Here is a 21,481-nt window from a genome sequence, read left to right on the forward strand (position 1 = left end):
CAATATTGGCGAGAGCGATGCCAGCTGCTCTCATTGGAGGAAGTGTGGCTTCACCCAATACTTTCGATGTAGGCTACCTGATTATAATATTTCCTGACAGGCATAGTTGGTCAAACGTGCTCCGTTTGGTACATCAGTCAATGAAAGTGATTCTTATAGCATCTTTACAGTTCGCTTTCATTTGTATGAAAGAATGTTGTTACATTACATTACATTTATTTGACAGACGCTTTTATCCAAAGCGACGTACAAAAAGTGCATTTCATGGTCATAGACAACTGCTAAACACAGGTTCAGTAAGGTACAATACTTATTTTGTACAGCTATTTCTAGCTAAGAACACAGTTTAGTTCACACAGTGAACACTATTCAGACCTAACCTCTGCAAAGCCAACTATGTTGATCTATGTGGTCACTTCTGGCACTATGATCTTTACTTCACTCTAGTGTGTTTCTTTTGCACCTCTGCACCTTGAACTAATGCACTTGTTGTACGTCGCTCTGGATAAGAGCGTCTGCTAAATGCTTGTAATGTAATGTAACTAGGCAGAAGAATAAGCTACAGTATTAGGACAAATACAAATTACCAAAAAGTGCTGGGATGGGGCAACATGTAACAAGTGTCCATGAAAGGGGGGGGGGTGGGGAATCGAGTATATAGAATCGAGTCATGTCCTGTAAGTAGATGGGGGCTGTCCTGTTGGCAGCAGTGTAGGCAAGGGTCAGTGCTTTAAACCGGATCCTGGCAGCAACCGGTAGCCAGTGGAGTGATCGCAGCAGAAGAGTGACATGGGAGAATTTGGGAAGGTTGTAGATGAGTCGGGCAGCGGCATTCTGAATCATCTGTAGTGCCTGTATGGCACAAGCTGGCAGGCTTGCAAGGAGAGAGTTGCAGTAATCAAGGCGAGAGGTCACCGTAGCCTGGACGAGCAGCTGGGTGGAGTGCGTCGTCAGGTATGGTCGAATCCTTCTGATGTTGTACAGAAGGAATCTGCAGGACCGTGATGTTGCCTCGATGTGCTCCTTGAGGTGCATGTTGTGGGTGAACTGATTTCATGCTCAATAAAATATTTGTAGTATTGGCTGATATCGACAAATGAGTTCAAACTAGCACTGCTTTATTGGGGGGGGGGGGGCTCTATGTTTCAAAAATAATCTTTCTAAATAATTTTAGAAAAATCTACATATATCCTTTCCAGCACAATCACCTACAAAGCAATAAACACTATGTCGACATAAATTCCTTTTCTGATGTTGTAATGTAAGCTATTAATAGTTTGCAGAGGTAGATAATAATGGTGTCAAACCTGACTAATAACATTCAAGTTGAAACAGAATAATCTGAAAAGACATACTGAAGATGCACCTCCTCAGACTGCACCTTGGTTACCCCTGTGGGCTTTCCGTGAATAGAATCTGTATGTGCTAAGCATTAGCATTCTGGTTCTTCTTGCTTACCATGGTTTGTCTTGGAATGTTGTTAGCCAGGTCTGACATAATTTCTTGACAGATTTATATCTGTTGCCTGAACGTAAATCTTGAGAATTGCTTCTCAGTACTCAGTCCTTCTCAAAAACACATACTCCAGTACTCCATTTACTCTATGGGTGCTCAGGAACACTACTAACTATTTACTCTATGGGTGCTCAGGAACACTGCTAACCATTTACTCTATGGGTGCTCAGGAACACTGCTAACCATTTACTCTATGGGTGCTCAGGAACACTACTAACTATTTTGGTACGTCTAGCCTCTTGGAAGTATTTTTTATAGTCCTGCGGGCAACTGTTGTTGGCTGACAGCCGATAATGGGGCTTGGCTGTCTGGCTCCATGCCCAAGTGCTGCTGCATGCTTTGAAATATGTGTTATTTACCAAAGGAGTGCAAAAAAATGCAGACAACAATTGAGCAGGATTGTTCTAAATCCTCCCAACCTCCTGGCCATTGCAGTTAGGGCAGGGCTGTAGGTGGTATTGCTGGCCCAATGCCCCAGGCTCTGCAGAATCTCCCTCACCAGGGCGGGCCAATCAGGTAGAATGCCTGTTTGATAAACACATATATGAAGACAGCTAAGAAACTCAAAACAACAAGAAATTGTTAGTTGTAGGTAATAATAAGTCATAATAAGTTGTCGGAATAAAAAGGACTGTATCCAGATGTCAACACAGTATCATTTAATAGGGTGTGAAATATATGTTTCCTGTTTTAAAGCTTGATTCTTTGAAAATGTTTATGTACTCAGGTCTTTCTGAGTCTCTAGGCACAGCCAACTGGAGGGAGAGAGACCAGTGAGGTGCAAGTGTAGGTAGCAGGAGGAGACAGGATCAGGGAGAAGGCAGGGCTAGGTGTGGTAATGCTAAATAAAAAAGAACTGAATCAGAAGTTGCACTGGACGTGTTTGGGACAAATACATTTGTCTTGATTTGGCTCTGTACTCCACATTTTAGATTTGTAATTACGCAATTTACAGAGGGTTACAGTGCAGAATTTCAGCTTTTATTAAATGGTATGTTACGTTCCCTGCCTCTCTTTGCCTGGGTAGTGCAGGTGAAGCTAATTACCTAATTGCCTGATTGCCTCCACCTGCCTGTGGCCCAACATAAGCCCTGCTGCAGGAGACTGAGGAGATCTTTTGGGGCTAGATGACACTGAAACCCATTCCCTAAAGCTATCATGTTAGGATTTTGTATATGTAGTTTGTAGGTTTTGTGAAGATCCTTTTGTTTTGTGAACTTTGTGGGTTTTCATTTGTTTCAGTTTGCGTTTTAGTTTATAATTTATACTAATAAATGTCTAGGTGTTTGTTTGTATGAATCAGTTTTTGGATTGTTTTTGATACACTTGGACTTTCTCCACGTTATAACGTGTGGATTTTTTGGGGTCGTAACATGGTATTTTTATACATTTTGGTTTCAGCATGTAGACAGTAAGGTACTTTTTATACATAGTCCCCTTTCTTTTTGGGGCACCATCATGTTAGGGACAAATGGCATCACAGGTGTCTAGTTTTTCAGGTATGTTCAATGGCTTACTTAATGCAGCTGTCAGTATCTAGTCTTGACTGTAGGCTTTGGATTGCCTTTGGAGTCTGTGCCAATCAAAAGTTAAGGAAGCCATTATGAAGCAGTGAAATAAGAAGAAAAAAAAAACATTCAGAGACATACGCCAAACTATAGGCTAATCAAAATCAAGTATTAGGAGTGTCATTAAGAAGAGAGAGAGCACTGGTGAGTGGCAGGGTGGTCACCGGTTCGGCAATCAGCTTGATTGAAGATCTGGGTCACGGCACCAATGTGACCCTCGTGTTGACCGTCCCGCCAATAATGCACACAGGAGAGGATGTCTTGGTGGATGATGTGGTCTTTAATTCTGCAACTGCAACCATGAGTTCAGCACAGGAAAGGATGTCTTGGTGGATGATGTGGTCTTTAATTCTGCAACTGCAACCATGAGTTCAGCACAGGAAAGGATGTCTTGGTGGATGATGTGGTCTTCAATTCTGCAACTGCAACCATGAGTTCAGCACAGGAAAGGATGTCTTGGTGGATGATGTGGTCTTCAATTCTGCAACTGCAACCATGAGTTCAGCATAAGATGATATTGCGTCATCCACTGGTCAGTTATTCATCACCGCGCTGGATTTCCATATCTGCTGTTATGATATATTTTACATATTATATAATAGAATATGATATAATGATATAATACACATACATATAATATAACATAATACACATATATAATATATATACATATAATATTTCGAGACATTGTGCGATCGTATAGTGGATTTACTATTTATTTCTATAACACTTATACCTATTACTTAACCAGCATCATCCGTTTTTTTTTTAATGTGAAAGTGTCACGGGTCGAAGTTGGGTGAACCCAAATGCAGGCTCAGACAGCGGAGTGGCAAAACTCCCGTAGGAGAAGTTTAATACAGCAGCACACAACAGCAGGCAGTCTCGTAGTCATGTTACGTCCCCAGCCTCTGCTTGCCTGGGTAGTGCAGGTGGAGGTAATACCTAATTGCTTAATTGCCTCCTCCTGCCTGTGGCCCAATATAAGCCCTGCAGTATGAGGCTGGGGGGATTCTTCTTTGGGGATTTTCTTCTTTCAGGTTTCTTTTGTGTGCAGCTTGTGGTTTGATTTGTGGTTTTTGGTTTGTAGTTTTTGTGAAGACCGTTTTGTTTGAACTTTGTGGGTTTTCCTTTGTTTTAGTTTGTGAGTAGTTTGTTATTTATTCTAATAAATGTCTGTGAGCCGGCCGTAACAAATGGGGGCTCGTCCGGGATCTGCCATCCCACTTCTGACACCACGGACACTCAGACACTTCCCTGCGGCGTGCGTGTGCAGACCTTCCTGCGGCGGCGACGACGCGCGCAGACTTGGTCAGTTCGTGCAAAACATCAAAACCAGAAAAATCCACCGGGGCAAAAGTACAAAACAGTAGGCAAAATCAAAGTTGAAAAACAGGCGAAGGTCAAAAACAGGAAATCAACAAAGCAAGGACGGCAGGCAGAAAACGGTGGTCAGGACACTGGCAAGATCAAGAGACAAATGCTCGAAAGGCACTGTAAACAGAGGCACAATCTGGCACTGAAGAGCAGGGGAACAGAATATATACCATGTGATCCAGGTGAGTGAAATGAGAGATAATTGAGCAGAGCATGAGAATGCAAACAGGGAACAGGTGAATGAAATGAGAATGATTAACCAGTACATGAGAATGCGGTCAGATCAACTGAGGGGAGAGAGAGTTCGAGGAAACCACGCCAATATTACAAACCGAAACAAAGATCGTGCAGGAGAGAAACAGATAATCAACTAGAAAGTGAAGTGACAACAGAAACATAACACTACCCCCCCCCCCCCCCTTCCCTTAACAGGAGCCTCCAGGCGACCCACCAGGTTTTTTTTATAAAAGTCCTTAATAAGGGAAGGGTCCAAAATAAGTTTGCGTGAGACCCAACTTCATTCCTCTGCCCCGTATTCCTCCCAGTCCACCAAGTACTGGTAGCCCCGGCCTTGGTGGCAGACGTCCAATACCCAACGAACCATGCAGGCTGGATGGTCATCCATGATCCGGGGGGTGGGGGGGATGGCAGGCGGACATAGCGGACTGACGGACACTGGCTTGATTTGAGAAACGTGGAAAGTGGGATGAATCTTCATGGAGGTAGGTAGCTTCAATTTACGGCAGTGGGGTTGATGATTTTGTCGATTTCAAAGGGTCCGATGAAGTGAAGCTTCTTGGATTGGTGTTGTAATGGAATGTCTTTGGATGATAACCAAACCCTTTGTCCTGGTAATTGGGTGCTGGAGTGCGATGGCGGTCAGCGGTTGCGGTCGGTGGAGCGGAGCAGTGCGGCACGGACATTCCTCCACACCCTGTGGCAACAGCGCAAATGAGCTTGGACTGAGTGTACAGAAATCTGCAGGACCTGGGAGCGGACAGCAGAAGGTACATAGAAGAGTTTACTGGGTCTTCTCCTGGGGTCGGGCTGCGTCTTTTGGGCGTCCTTCACAAGAGATTCTCCCACGTGACTGCAGCCACCAAACAGGTTGAGGGAAGGATGCTATCAGGGCTGGCAGGAGAGGAGTCGGAGATGAATTGCCGGGAGAGGGCGTCTGGCTTGACATTATGGGACCCTGGCCGGTTGGTGAGAGTAAAGTTGAACCGGCCGAAGAACAGTGCCCAACAGGCCTGACAAGAGTTGAGTCGTTTGGCTGACTGAATGTAAGCCAAGTTTTTGTGGTCGGTCCATACTACAAAGGGGTGCTCAGCACCCTCGAGCCAGTGTCTCCACTCTTCCAGGGTGAGTTTGACGGCGAGCAGCTCCCTGTTACTAATGTCGTAATTTCTCTCCGCAGGTGACAACCGACAGGAGAAGAACGTACAGGGGTGAAGTTTTTGGTCTGTGGCGAAGCGTTGGGACAGGACAGCTCCCACACCTGTATCGGACGCATCTACTTCGACGATGAACTAGCAGGTCGGGTCAGGATGGATGAGAACAGGGGCTGAGGTGAATCGCTTCTTCAGGTCGGTGAACGCGGCTTCTGCTTTCGGGGTCCAGGAAAAAGAGCTAGCTGGGGATGTGAGTTTGGTGAGGGGCGCAGATACTTTAGCCACAGCTTTAATCTTCTCCGGGTCTGGCCTTATTTGGCCCCTCTCAATGATGTAGCCCAGGAAGCAGACAGAATCGACATAAATTTTGCACTTCTCTGCCTTGACAAACAGTCTATTCTCGAGCAGTCTCTGAAGCACCTGTCTGACATGCTGCACGTGTATATTACGGGAAAAGATTAGGATGTCATCCAGGTACACGAACACGGGGCGATTCAGCAGGTCTCAAAGGACGTCATTGACGAGGGCTTGGAAGACTGCAGGAGCGTTGGTCAGCCCAAAGGGCATCACCAGATATTCAAAGTGTCCGAGCGGGGTGTTGAAGGCCGTCTTCCACTCGTTGACCTCTTTGATACGGATCAGGTGGTAGGCGTGACAAAGATCCAGTTTGGAAACATAACAGAAAGAAAACCATACAAAGGTGAACATAAAATGTTACTGGCGTTTCTTACTCTCATGGCGGCCATTTTGTCATGAAAATAGTTAGCACTAGCCCGCTAATTATTCTACACCATTTAGCAATTAAAACGTTCGGTAGAATGAACATCAGTACTCTTTTCAGTAATCATTTACAACATTAACATTACCTGCAACCATGAGTTCAGCATAAGATGATATTGCATCAACCACTGGTAATTTATTTGTCTATGGGGAAACATTCGTTTCAGTTACAAATTAAATAGTATAGCTAACATGTGCATCTGATACGAATCTGGAATCCATTAAAATAGTGTGTGATGGAATGAATGTGTACTATATACGTGTCAAATATAGTCTTATGTCAGTGTAGGTGTTCGATAGACTTCATTTTAAATGTGTTATTATATTACTTTTACGGAGCACTACTGGAACGTGACTTACCACAGCGCTGGATCTCCATATCTGCGCTGGATTTCCGGTTTCCAGCGGCTTCTTTTAGCTATTCTATTGGACCAGTAGGTGTCGCTGGCTGAACACATTTTTGCAGGAATTTCACCATAGAAGAACTGTCTATTTACAACCTGTTACACTATCAAACCTTCAATCAAAGTTTATTTCTATAGCACACTTCTTACACAGAGGCAACCCAGTGTGCTTTACATAAATAAAAGCAAAAGGAACAACAAAGAAAGTACAAAGCACATAAAATATAATTAAAATAAATAAATAAATAAAAAATTTAAAAATCGGGAATGACTAGAGGTCTACTTCCACAATTAAAGTGCAGTAAGCATAGAGTGCAAGTTTTAGAGTTCAATCATAGGCACATGAAAAGAGAAAAGTTTTTAACCTGGATTTAAAAATTGCTACATTTGGGGCATATCTAAGTTCTTCTGGCAATTTGTTCCAGTTGTATGCAGCATAATAGCTAAATGCTGCTTCACCGTGTTTAGTCTGGACTCTGGGCTCTACTAGCTGACCTGAGTCCAAGGATCTAAGAGCCCTACTCGGTTTATGCTCTTTAAACATATCAGATATGTATTCTGGGCCTAAACTATTGAGTGATTTATAGACTAGTAGCAGCACTTTAAAATCTATTCTGTAACTAACTGGAAGCCAGTGTAAAGACTTTAGAACTGGAGTAATGTGCTCTGTTCTTTTCGTCCTGGATAAAACTCTAGCAGCCGCATTCTGAATGAGCTGTAGCTGTTTAATGGTCTTTTTGGGAAGTCCAGTGAAGAGACCATTACAGTAGTCCACCCTACTGCAAAATAAAGCATGAATGAGCTTCTCTTGGTTTTTTTGGGACACCAAACCCTTGATTCTGGCTATATTTCTAAAATGATAGAAGGCTGTTTTGGTGATTGCTTTGATATGACCGGTGAAGGTGAGATCTGAGTCTATTAGAATGCCAATATTTTGGACTTGGTCTTTGGTTTTTAGAGCTTGTGAATCACGATGGTGGAATGACCTCCCTGTGGAGGTCAGAACAGCTGAGACACTGACCCATTTCAAACGACAACTGAAGACTTACCTCTTCCGGCTGCACCTCTCCCCATCCCTCCCTACCCCCCTGTAAATGACTGTAAGCTTAGGGTTGTAACTAGGCAGCTGTTTCGTAGTTGACTTAGGTGCATTAACTGTCTTAACTACCGCTTGTATTTTTTCCATAGACTGCGTTGTTGCCGTTCTCATTGTTAGTGTTAATCAGTTTAACCTTCAGGGTCCAAGTTGAACTATGCGGTTGTTCCCTGCACTTGGACCGGTACTTCTCTCTAGGGGTTTCGTCATACTTGTTCCTGGTTATGGTTATACACTTTGTTGTACGTCGCTCTGGATAAGAGCGTCTGCCAAATGCCTGTAATGTAATGTAATGTAAGGTGTTTACTAATACTAATTCTCTTCTCTTTGTTGCCAAACACAATAATCTCTGTTTTGTCCTTATTTAATTGAAGAAAATTTTGGCTCATCCAATAATTGATTTGCTCTGAACATTGACACAGTGAGTCTATTGGGTTATAGTCATCTGGTGAGAGTGCCAGATATATCTGTGTATCATCTGCATAACTATGGTAACCATGGCTAGGCCGAGGGCCAGAAGAAACATTACTAACTCCACAGCTGATAAGCCAGACACTACTCTGATTGGGGACTCTATAGCCAAGCATGTAAGAATGGCAAAGACTGAAAATCTAACTATGGCTGACACATCTGTCAGGGAGCTAAAAGGACTGTTACCAGTTATCCTCTCTACACATCCAAGTAGTATGAGGATTATTATCACACTGGGTCTTTTGACATTCTGCGAAGGAAAACTGGCTCTGAGATCCTGAAAAAAGACTTTTCCCTGCTACTGGAACAACTGAGCGACTGTCAATCGCAACATGTATTAATCTCAGGCCCCATTCCAACTTTGGGGAAAGGAATCAAATCTTTTAGCAGACTCCTTGGCCTGAATACATGGCTGACATCAGCGTGCCTCAGCCATGGGATAAAGTTTATTGACAATTTCAATATCTTTTGGAACTGTAAAGACCACTTTAAACCTGATGGGGTTCATCCAAACATCACTGGATCCAGACAACTCGGTGCCAACCTACGTCATGCTCTTGGGATGCCATACCCAAACAAGAATGTGTGGATAAGAGCGAAGGACAGTGCACACACAGCAGACAGCCTGTATCACTCCCCCCTCACCTGACCCTCTGCTCCACATCACCCAAGGCATTCAGAGACCAATCAGCGACCCAGTGACCCCTCCCCCCCCCCCCTCCACCACACTCACCATTCAAGGAGTTAGTTAAAGCTGCCACGCTGAAGCTCAGTCAAATGGATGAACTATTAAACAGCAATAACCACAGACATCATCACTCAGGTGATGAGACAGATGAGACAGACCCCTTCCTTAAACATACCGGTGATGGGCGGACACGGTGGCATAGTGGTTAGCACTGTCGCCTCACAGCAAGAAGATTGTGGGTTCGGATCTCGACTTTGGGCCTTTCTGTGTGGAGTTTGCATGTTCTCCCCGTGTTCGCGTGGGTTTACTCCGGGTACTCCGGTTTCCTCCCACACTCAAAGACATGCATGTTAGGTGCGCTCCTGCAGGTGCCCTTGACCAAGGCACTGGCCTCAGAACAGGAGTTGGTCCCCGGGCACAACACAGAGAGGCAGCTGCCCATTGCTCTTAAGTAAAACTAGGATGGGTCAAATGCAGAGGACAAATTACCCCACGGGGTTCAATAAAAGTATATCTTATCTTATCTTATCTTAAACAGCCAGTGGCATGGTCAAACACATCATAGCAATCACAGACCATCTGGTACCTGTCTCAGTAATCTTAAATTTGTCAATGTTCAGCCACAACCAGTCTCCTTTCCTGTCACAGAATCCCTACAGCTGAAATTAACTGTCTTTAATGTCAGATCATTGGCGAACAAATCCTTTTTGGTTAATGATCTGCAATAATTTGCATTGTATGTGTGGCAAGCGAGTGCCACCCCTCCGGTTTAAACACACACTCACGGGAGACAGTTGTTTCCGTAATCAGCACTTCCGTGCTCTTTTATTTACAGATGTGTCTTTTACAGACAATTTCATACAACCACGACGGTTCCGCAGCCGTCTTGTCATCAGCCCTCTCGCTCCAGCTTCCGGTCTTCCTTTTAAAAACCCCAGGCTCACTGTTGAAAGCAATCAGAGGCAATCAGCGCAATTAAACAATTAACAATTATCGGCGCTGATTACCCCCAGCTGACAGTTGTGACGAAGGATCCGAGAGCCGCTCCTCTCACACTCTCTCTCTCTGCAGCCGACGCTCAAACCACGCCCACCCCACCACATACCCCCACCGCCCGAATTAGGCCGGGGAGCCATCCGGCCGATGACCAACCCCCCCCCCTCTCCCCCCCCTCCTCCTCCTGGGGGCGAGAGAGGAAGTCCGCCACGACCATCCGTGCACCCGGTCTATGAATCACATTGAAGTTAAAAGGCTGCAAAGCCAGATACCACCGAGTGATCCGGGCATTGGTATCCTTCATGCGGTGGAGCCATTGGAGGGGGGCATGGTCCGAACAGAGGGTGAATGGGCGACCCAGAAGGTAATACCGGAGGGCTCCGACCGCCCACCGAATGGCGAGGCACTCTTTCTCCACCGTGCTGTACTTGCCTTGTTGCAAAAGCGTTTTGCTGATGTGTTTTCCCCCATACCAGGACGCACGCACCTCATACACCACCACATTGAGACTTCCCCGGGGGTGACGGTGCGGACCCGCCCCTATAGATTGCCGGAACACAAAAAGAAATTGGTTCAGGCAGAGATAAAGGCAATGCTAGAGCTGGGGGTAATAGAGGAATCCCACAGTCCCTGGAGTAGCCCCATTGTGCTGGTAGGTAAGCCTGATGGGTCTATTCGCTTCTGTGTGGATTATAGAAAGGTAAATGAAGTGTCACGGTTTGATGCTTATCCAATGCCTCGGGTCGACAAGCTCTTGGATCGGCTTGGCACGGCTCAATTTTTTTTGACGCTGGATTTAACCAAGGGTTACTGGCAGATTCCCTTATCTGCCAAATCTAAGGAAAAAACGGCTTTCTCCGCTCCGGATGGTTTGTACCAATTCAGGACACTTCCGTTTGGGTTATTCGGAGCCCCTGCCACCTTCCAGCGCCTAATGGATCGGGTATTGTACAGCACGTACTGTAATTCATTTTTACTAGGACTCGGACCCTCCTCCCAGTTTTCTTTAACTAGGTCCAATATCCCCCGGGGTTTCCTACCGAACAGTAGTTCAAAGGGAGAAAATCCCGTGGAGGCCTGGGGAACCTCCCGCACTGCAAACACCAGAGGAGATAACCACTTATCCCAATTACGGCTATCATCATGAACGAACTTCCGGATCATAGACTTCAACGTTCTATTAAAACGCTAAACCAGTCCATCCGTTTGGGGATGGTACACGCTGGTTCTAATAGAATGAATGCCCAATAACCCGTACAGTTTGCGTAGTGTGCGTGACATAAACTGTGTGCCCTGATCAGTCAGAATCTCTTTCGGGATTCCAACTCGGGAGATTATTTGAAACAATGCCTGCGCAACACTTTTTGCCGAAATGCTGCGCAAAGGAACTGCTTCGGGATACCTTGTCGCATAATCCACCAGAACTAACACGAAACGGTATCCCTGCGTGCTCCGATCAAACGGCCCGATGAGGTCCATCCCCACTCTCTCAAAAGGGACCTCCATTAGCGGAAGGGGGCGCAACGGCGCTTTTGGTATAGCCGGGGAATTTACTAGTTGGCATTCAGGGCACGACGCACACCACCGACGCACGTCGGCCCAAATGCCCGGCCAATAGAAACGGGCCATTATCCGGTTCAGTGTTTTCTCATACCCTATATGACCAGCCATGGGGTTAAAATGAGCCGTCTGAAAAACCATTTCCCGAGAGCTTTTAGGCACCAGCAATTGGGTGATTTCCTCCTTAGTCTGAGTGTCACAACACACTCTGTATAACCTATCCCGAATTATTACAAAATACGGGTGAGTGAGTGTTGCATCAGGGCGCACCTGTTGACTATCAATGGACATCACGCGGTCAAAGGCAAAGCGTAGGGTGTCATCACGAGACTGCTCGAGTGGGAAATCCTCCATGGGGCGAAACACCGGTACCTGCGGAGTCTCCCCCTGAGGCTCCACCGGTGCCGGCTCCCCCTCTGCTGCGTCGGACGACCCCGCGTCACCGCTGACAGCAGCACACACATCACACAGCCCTAGCCGTCGTGAACGCACCCCCCCTACCTTACCAGCTGCCTGGCGGAACCCCGGCCAATCAGTGCCTAAAATCAGAGGGTGCGAGAGGCGGGAGCTAACCGCAGCCTTTATTTTATGCTTTTTCCCTTGACACCGAATTTCCACTGAGACTATAGGGTACTCGTGTAAATCCCCATGCACACACCTTATAGATACCCTTGATGCTTCTAACAACGCCTCGGGTCGAACCAGGCTTTGTCGAATCATGGTCTGCATAGCCCCTGAGTCCAACAGCGCCTGGTGTTCACTCCCTTGAATCCTTACCGGAATACAGTACGCTCCGTCTGGGTCGGGAGCGGAGGTGGGCGGGCCAACAACACGAACCACCTGCCCCACCTCCATGAGCGGGCACTCGCGGCGCAGGTGACCCGGTTGTCCGCACCGCCAACACCCCGGTCCGGGCGTCTGAGGAGCTCTCTGTGGGTCGTATCCCGCCGCCACTGAGCCTGGGGCTGGGGAAACAGAAACAAAAGGGTTGTTGCGGGAAAATGCGGAGGTTTGGGCACGGGGAAGGGAGGAAGAAAGGGGGGAAGGAAGGGAACGAGGAAGGGCTCTCCTGCGCGGAGCCGTGTCTGCCCGTCCTTGCTGCTGCTGCTGCTGCTGTGACTGGCCGCGGGGGTAGAGCGCCAGGTGGTCCTCCGCCAGGGTGATGGCGGCCACCAACCCGGTCGGCCGATGGCACCTCACCCAATTTGCCGTCTCCGCCGGGAGGCCATCGATAAAGCGTTCGAGGGCCACCAGCTCCACCACCTCGTCTGCTGACCGGATTTCTGGCCGCAGCCACCGATGTGCCATGTCCAGCAGTCTCTGTGCGTATGCGAACGGTCGGTCCTCTCCGGCCAGGGCCGTCTCCCTGAACCATCGCCGGTGTTCTTCCGGGCTGTATCCCAGGCGGTCCAGGACCGCCTTCTTTAGGTTGCCGTAGACCGTCCGCGCTGTGGGGGGTAAGCTGTGTGCCGCTCGTTGTGCTTCCCCAGTCAAGAGGGGCAGGAGGCGGACGACCCACTCCTCCTCCGGCCATTTACTTGCCCTTGCGGCCACCTCAAACCCCTCAAGGAACGCCTCCGCGTCGTGCTCCGGGGTCATCTTTGGTAGATGGAGAGCTACGGGGGGTCCGGTCTGTCTCTCTCGGGAGCTGGTTTCTCCCGCAGCCGCCAGTTGCAGTAGAGCCTGGGTCTGGAGGGAAGTTTGCGCCCGCAAGGCCTCTCCTGCATCGCCGCCATCCCCTCCAGCATCCTCGCCAGCGCCACCACCGGTTGTGGCGTTTCCCCCGGCTCCTGGCTGTGTTCCATGCCGTCTCCTGTGTGTTTAATACTTGCTCCCCGTACGGGCCACCACTGTGGCAAGCGAGTGCCACCCCTCCGGTTTAAACACACACTCACGGGAGACAGTTGTTTCCGTAATCAGCACTTCCGTGCTCTTTTATTTACAGATGTGTCTTTTACAGACAATTTCATACAACCACGATGGTTCCGCAGCCGTCTTGTCATCAGCCCTCTCGCTCCAGCTTCCGGTCTTCCTTTTAAAAACCCCAGGCTCACTGTTGAAAGCAATCAGAGGCAATCAGCGCAATTAAACAATTAACAATTATCGGCGCTGATTACCTCCAGCTGACAGTTGTGACGAAGGATCCGAGAGCCGCTCCTCTCACACTCTCTCTCTCTGCAGCCGACGCTCAAACCACGCCCACCCCACCACAGTATGTTTTTAGTTGAGACTTTGCTAAACAGCACTACTGGTGTAGCAACGCTGATAGAATGATAGAGGCTTGTCCTCCAAACTATAATTTTTATCAGTCAGTCAGGCAAAACAGGAAGGGAGGAGGGAATGCAGCCATTTTCTCTACACAGTTTGTGTATAATGACATTGACCTGGGTGAATTTCCATCATTTGAATATCTTGCTCTTGAGCTCAAAGCAGAATTGTCAGTGCTCATCATTACATTATATTGGCCACCAAGATATTCATCACTATTTCTACCGGAATTCTTGGAGCTGATCTCACTTGCTATCTCTAGGTATGATAGATTAATCCTGAATGGAGACCTGAATATTCATATTAATAAAAAGAATGACTCCAAAGCTATGGAGCTTGTGAATTTACTGGACAGCTTAGAACTCACTCAACATGTAAATGAAGCCATTCATCAGCGCAGTAACATTCTAGACTTAGTAATAACAACAGGATTAAACATTGATAATATTTCAGTAGTTGAGTGATCTATTTCTGACCATCACTGAGTGTTTTTTGATGCCAACCTAATCTTAACAAAGACTAAAAGGGAATTTTTGGTTCAAAAGAGATTCCTAGATGGCAAGGCTGAAGCAAAGTTCTCCAATATTATGAGATAATTTGAGCCATACAGTTATGACTGCTCTTTAAATGACATGGTTGAAAATTTCAACAATACCCTGTCATCTGCTTTAAATACTGCTGCTCCACTAAAGGTTAAAAAGAGGCTGACTGACAGAATCTCCCCATGGTTAAACAATATCAGTGTTAATGCAATTAAGAGAATCTGTCGGGCAGCTGAAAGAACATGGAGGAAAACTAGGCTCACAGTTCACTGTAATATATACAACGAAGCCATGACTGCCTATAACAAAGCAATACGTCTGGCAAGAAAAGGATTACTTTTCCAAGATTATTACAGAGAATACTGGAAACTCTAGAATATTATTCTCCACTATTGACCAGCTACTCAATACTGTCCCCCCCCCCCCAACCCCACCCCGCAGTACTCTGCATCAGAATGTAAAGAACTTGCATTGTTCTTCAATAACAAAATAACTTCAATTAGAGCCAGTATTGCTGCTGATGTAAACACAGATGATCTCAGCAAATCCTGTAAAAATGATGTAACCATGGGAAAATTCACCTGTATTACATTAACTGAGCTCTGCAAGACTGTCACTGAGTGTAATTCATCCACCTCATGTATTGACCCTGTACTGACAGCATTTTTTAGGTGGGTGTTCAACAGTGTTTCAAGTCATGTCCTGAAGATTATAAATACATCTCTTCAAACAGGCATCTTCCCAGATGCCTTCAAAACAGCTGTTGTAAAACCCTTACTAAAGAATCCCAACCTAGATGGTAATGCGCTGACCAGCTATAGGCCGATATCCAACCTTCCATTCATTAGTAAGATACTTGAAAAGATAGTTTCAGTGCAAATAAACTCCTTTCTTAAAGAAAACAATATCCTGAAAGAATTTCAGTCAGGCTTTAGAACATACCACAGCATTGAAACTGCTCTTACTAAAATAATCAGCGACCTCAGACTAAACTCTGATGATAATAAGGTCTCAATCCTTGTCCTCTTAGACCTAAGCGCAGCGTTTGATACGATTGACAATGATAGTCTAATCAATCGTCTTGAAAAGTTGGTTGGTTTTTCTGACTGTGTGTTAAATATCATGGCCTCAGCCAAGAGTTATCCTAGCTTTAAGCTACCATGGACTAAACTTGAACACAGTCACTGCTCTGTGCTCTTGTGTATAGACTTCCTAAACCAAGCAAAGACTTTAGAAATGAATTTGTTATTTTTTGGTCATCTAGGGGCGACATAGCTCAGGAGGTAAGAGCAGTTGACTGGCAGACAGAGGGTTGCCGGTTCAATCCCCCACCCTGGGCGTATTGATGTGTCCCTGAGCAAGACACCTAACCCCTAATTGCTCCCAATGAGTTGATTGGTACCTTGCATGGCAGCCTTTCACTGTTGGTGTGTGAGTGTGTGTGTGAATGGGTGAATGAGAGGCATCAATTGTAAAGTGCTGTGGATAAAAGGGCTATATAAATGCAGTCCATTTACCATCTATTATGCCTATGTCTGACATAATTCTGATTCTGAGTGATTTTAATATCCATGTTTCTCTTCCACTGCCTCCATCACCTACAGGGTCCCTCAAGGGTCCATTTTAGGGCATCTCTTTCCTATATATGCTACCTTTGGGACATATTATCCATTAGTACAATATCTCTTCATTGCTATGCAGATGACAACTCTACCTCCCCAACAGAGCGTGAATGACAGTCTGATTTTATTTGGCCCACCTAAAGCCCTTCACCAGCCTCCTTGACAATTTAGGTCATCCCTCCTCATCCACCTCCCTTCGGTGCTTACAGGCAACAGAAGCATCATTCACTCATGCCCCTGCCACTGCACACCTTCACTAGCTAGCATTACACTTGCTCCATCGACTTAGTCATTGTCAGAATGTACTGTCAGCAAGCTAGCTGACATTAAACTGACATTAAAGTTAAATTGTGGTTAAATTTGTGGTTAAATTTCTTTTCCATGGTCATCATTTGCTTTTTATTAGTTCAGGCACCATTTAGGCATGGGTACCATTTTAGAAGTATTGCTTTAGCATTGGAATCTGTAAAATCTAAATGATACCCATCCCTACTGATAATATATTCTGCCTAATCCAGCCCATTTTCCACCTGTGCCGCCTGCTGTGAGCTGCGTGCTCCTCGCCTCTGGTCATGAATAGGCCTAAAGTCAGTAGCCATGACCAGTGTGTATTTTTGTTGTGTAAGGCTGCAAGTTTGAGTACTTACTGTCACTTCTCCAGCTTCAAGTTGCTCGGGGACTTTAGGGTCAATGAGCCAAGGCTCAGCAGGATACAGCTCCACTAACTCAAGACTTCCATCATTCCAGTTAACCCCTGCACACGTGACAGTTTAATGGGACCACTTTATTCAGAAATTTAATGGATGAATTATATTGAGAAGCTTATAATTAATTAAACAAACTAAACATCGGATCAGTCAATCAATCAACCCATAAATCAGTCAGCCAAACAATCTACTCCTTTAAGGTATTTTTCATTGTATTATTATTTTTTTATGAACACTGATAAAACAGAAATATTACCAAGCTCATCCTGCTGAAAGCTGTCTGGTGGATTCACATATTCCATGGTTGACACATTCAGTTTCCAGTAATGTTTAGTACAGCGCACTGTTCTGTTCAGAGGAAAAAAGTACAAGATGATCCATACAATGTACCTGCTGTGATACACAAAGTGCTTCTGCTGCTTTTAGTTAATACAGCTAATTGCTCGATTAATGTGGCTGATTACACAGTTTCTCTCACCACATTTTTCTTCTTAGTCTGAATTGTTAATTGATTTTAAGGTGAAAATAAAAACCAATAGATGCCTTTGCTTTCCGTTACCATGGTTGCAGACATCCGGTTTACATGAAAAGGTCTGCAGCAATGGTTCAGGTCTGCAAGGGTTAGACTCATCTGGTCTGTGAGGTTTAGGGTTAGACTCATCTGGTCTGTGAGGGTTAGGGTTAGGCTCATCTGGTCTGTGAGGGTTAGGGTTAGACTCATCTGGTCTGTGAGGGTTAGGGTTAGACTCACCTGGTCTGTGAGGGTTAGGGTTAGGCTCATCTGGTCTGTGAGGGTTAGGGTTAGACTCATCTGGTCTGTGAGGGTTAGGGTTAGTCTCATCTGGTTTGTGAGGGTTATGGTTAGACTCACCTGGTCTGTGAGAGTTAGGGTTAGACTCTAACCCTAATATGGTCATGTTTGTTTCCACCCATCTTGACCACATCTCTGTGAGAGTTAGGGTTAGACTAATCTGGTGTGTTTGGGTTAGGGTTAGGGTTAGACTCATCTGGTCTGTGAGGGTTAGGGTTAGACTCACCTGGTCTGTGAGGGTTAGGGTTAGGCTCATCTGGTCTGTGAGGGTTTGGGTTAGACTCACCTGGTCTGTGGGGGTTAGGGTTAGACTCATCTGGTCTGTGAGGGTTAGGGTTAGACTCTAACCCTAATATGGTCATGTTTGTTTCCACCCATCTTGACCACATCTCATGTTGTTACTTACTTTCCATTCAGGTCCTCTATGTCTTTGATAAACAGTCCTCCTTGGTGTTTACACTGGTTTCTACATGCCTTCACACCATCTGCATCCTTGTAAATGATGTAACATTTCCCATCTTTTGGATTTTTCTTGAAGTTGAGTCCATGTTTTAGTGTGAGCACAGCTTCAGGGTCCAAAGTAAGCAATGTCTTTGTTACTTGAGCCATTAGGTGAGTGTTTGAGCTGCAAAGCAATAAAATTAAGAAAACTTTTAATATAACTTTTAATTTATTGACACACTCATTAAGTCACATCATCTTGAATATATTTCTGTGGACAGTTAATTCTAAATTAGGTCCTGGGTGTCCACTGAATTATGCTGGTTTTTGTTTAATTCACTGAAATGTAACAAGCTGTTAATTCTTATTACTTCTCATCTACTGTGTATTGATGGATGGATGATTTACCCTATTAAAGTTCATTATGTTATGAATAGCTATCCCAGGACCTTTAATCATGTATTATCAAAATCGGTTTTTATTTGATGCAGTTATAGTCTGCAGTGAAATAAGCTGAGTCCTAACTGCTGAATTCATGGACACCTTGGGAAATGAAATGCAGTTGCAATAGGTCATTAACTTAAAGAATATTAATAAAACACAATCTAAGCATTGATTGTTTAATAATTAGTTGATAATTAGAAATGACAGACAGATCACACCAGGTTTCATTAAAAGAGGCTGAACCGTGGCTTAAACAAATCAGGAACACAACCAGAGGTTATAGACTCATTAATGATGCCAAGGAAGATGGTAGTGCATCCAGAGCAAAAGGCACATATGAGATGCATTGTCTGATAATTGTTGCAGGGTAATGGGGACAAGGAGCTGTGCTCAGTGGTTCTACGTTGTATTTTTAGTATAGTGTTACAAGTCCAAGATATTACTTTAGGTTAGCAGGCTCTTATCAGAAGTACACAAGTAGGGCTTTGAAGGGCGGCATATTCATTAGAAGGACAATATCAGTCATGAGAAGCAGGGACGTGTGTTTACAATGAGTCTAACTTGGAGTTTGATGTTGAATGGGCTTCTGTTGGATGGGGGGGGGGTGGAGGTTTACTCACAAGGGAATCAAAAATCTACAAATATCTAAATATTGAAACAAGCAACCTAAAAACCGTCTGGGATGCACACAAAACTCTGGGTAGTTGTGAAAATGACCCCAGAAGTGTTATAATGTGCAATTCCCCTTTAACTCAACTCACCTGGTGTCCTGGGTCTCAATTGGGTGCTGATTTTAAGGTGAAAACAAAAACCAGCAGACCCTATAGCTCTCCAGGACCAGGGTTTGTCTGCCAAATGACGGTAATGTTTGAGACCACTGCCCTAAACAATAAAAGTCTTCTACTCGGTGAGTTTATCTCAGACAATAGACTTGACTTTCTCTGCCTAGACAAGACCTGGCAAAACCCCTTGACTACGATATGCAGCAGCTCTAGGTTTGGCAGTATCTGTTATAACCAGAACATTGCAGACCTCACCCGTGGATGAATGACGGTATCCGTATGTAATAGATGGTAGGGATTGTGATTTGTTCAGGGGTGTTGAATCTCTGCAGGCTTGTCCGATAAGAGCCACAGCATGAATGTACAGAAATTAATCTTTAATGAGATGATGAAAAGGGGTGCGTGTGGTTATTGAGATGCATGCACACAATGTATCCAATAGGGAGAAATAAAATGCAGCACTGAAACGAATCTCCCAGCTTTCTCCAGTAAACAAGTGGACTATTCAATTGTGACACACTGGACAGGCTTATGTGCTGTGTACATGGACTGTACACAGTCCGTCCCCAACGGAGGTCACCCCAGTTATGTAGACCTGAGATATTCATGGACTTCGTAACACTATACTGAAAATACAATGTAGAACCACTCAGCACAAGTGGAACAAATCTCAATTTCCAGTCCAATTATGATGAAATATTGGCCCCCTTTAGCACAAACGTTAAGTAGGTGATATCTGCCGTCCTCAATGATCTTATCGTTTCTAATTCAAGGTTTTTATTTTAATTGTCAACCCTGACTCTGTACTCCCCTCTGTTGACAGCTGCAAAAAAAACATATTCATTTTCTTGACAAGATAAGACTTATCAGATCTACTATTACCCACCTTCAGCTAGCTCTGATTTACCAGCTTCTTGTCCCCATTACCCTGCAACAATTATCAGACAATGCATCTCATATGTGCCTTTTGCTCTGGATGCACTACCATCTTCCTTGGCATCATTAATGAGTCTATAACCTCTGGTTGTGTTCCTGATTTTTTTAAGCAAGCCTTGGTTCAGCCTCTTTTAATGAAACCTGGCGTGATCTATCTGTCATTTCTAATTATCAACTAATTTTTAAGTTGCCTTTTGCATCTAAGATTTTTGAAAAGGTTCCAGAGATAGTAATAACACTTTTGATAAATTCCAATCAGGCTTCCACCAGCTGCACAGTACTGAAACTGCTCTGGTTAGAGTGACTCATCATGTCCTTATGCCCGCGGATGCTGGTGATATCTCTGTTTTAGTGCTACTTGGTTGAAGCGCTGCATTCGATACCACTGACTATTCCATTTTACTGGATAGGCTCAGGCATTGGGTTGGTATCTGTGGTTTTGCCTTTGATTTGTTCTTCTCCTACTAATCAAACATATGTTTTAATGTTTCTATTGGAGACTGAGTATCCTCTTCTGCCCATCTGACATGCGGGGTTCCGCAAGAATCGATTTTGGGACCTATATTGTTTTCTCTTTATATGCTTCCCCTGGGCTCGCCCAATGCATGCTGGGATAGGCTCCAGCACCCACCGCGACCCTACTCAGGATAAGCGGGTATAGATAAAATTTCCAGCAGCCAAACCACCACGCACTCTGCTCCTGCCGGCTGGCTGAAACTAAGCAAGTGTGGGCTTGGTTAGTACTTGGATGGGAGACCACCAGGGAATACTGAGTTGCTGCTGGAAGTGGTGTTGGTGGGGCAGCAGGGGGCAATCTTGCCTCTGGTCAAATAAACCCCAATGCCCCAGTGCAGTGACGGGGACACTGTGCTGTAGGAGATGCTGTCTTTCAGATAAGACCTTACACTGAAGTCCTGACTCACTGTGGTCATTAAAATGGCTTTTAAAGACCCCAGCCACGCCCCCACCTTGTCTGGAGCTCCTGGGGGAGCTGAAATGGCTGCAGCCTGAGGGGGAAAGTTCAGACAGCAGGCACATCTCACCAACAGCAAGCCAGGTCTACACCACAAGACAGGAAGTCA

The 21,481-nt window shown here is 45.3% G+C and overlaps 1 protein-coding gene and 1 long non-coding RNA gene across 3 annotated transcripts in view; both read right to left on the bottom strand.

Moving 5' to 3' along the window:
* The window catches only part of cmah (cytidine monophospho-N-acetylneuraminic acid hydroxylase), a 79,979-nt gene that overhangs the window by 16,029 nt on the left and 42,469 nt on the right, over window positions 1-21,481 (bottom strand). The window lies entirely within an intron of this gene.
* LOC135249127 (uncharacterized) lies at window positions 15,776-18,456 on the bottom strand. Its single transcript, XR_010328594.1, has 3 exons — window positions 18,203-18,456; window positions 17,242-17,333; window positions 15,776-17,032 (listed from the first exon to the last, which is right to left on the bottom strand). It is a non-coding gene; the product is annotated as an uncharacterized LOC135249127 (long non-coding RNA).

The sequence above is a fragment of the Anguilla rostrata genome, chromosome 2, assembly GCF_018555375.3.
Source record: "Anguilla rostrata isolate EN2019 chromosome 2, ASM1855537v3, whole genome shotgun sequence".
In the NCBI taxonomy this organism is placed as follows: Eukaryota; Metazoa; Chordata; class Actinopteri; order Anguilliformes; family Anguillidae; genus Anguilla; species Anguilla rostrata.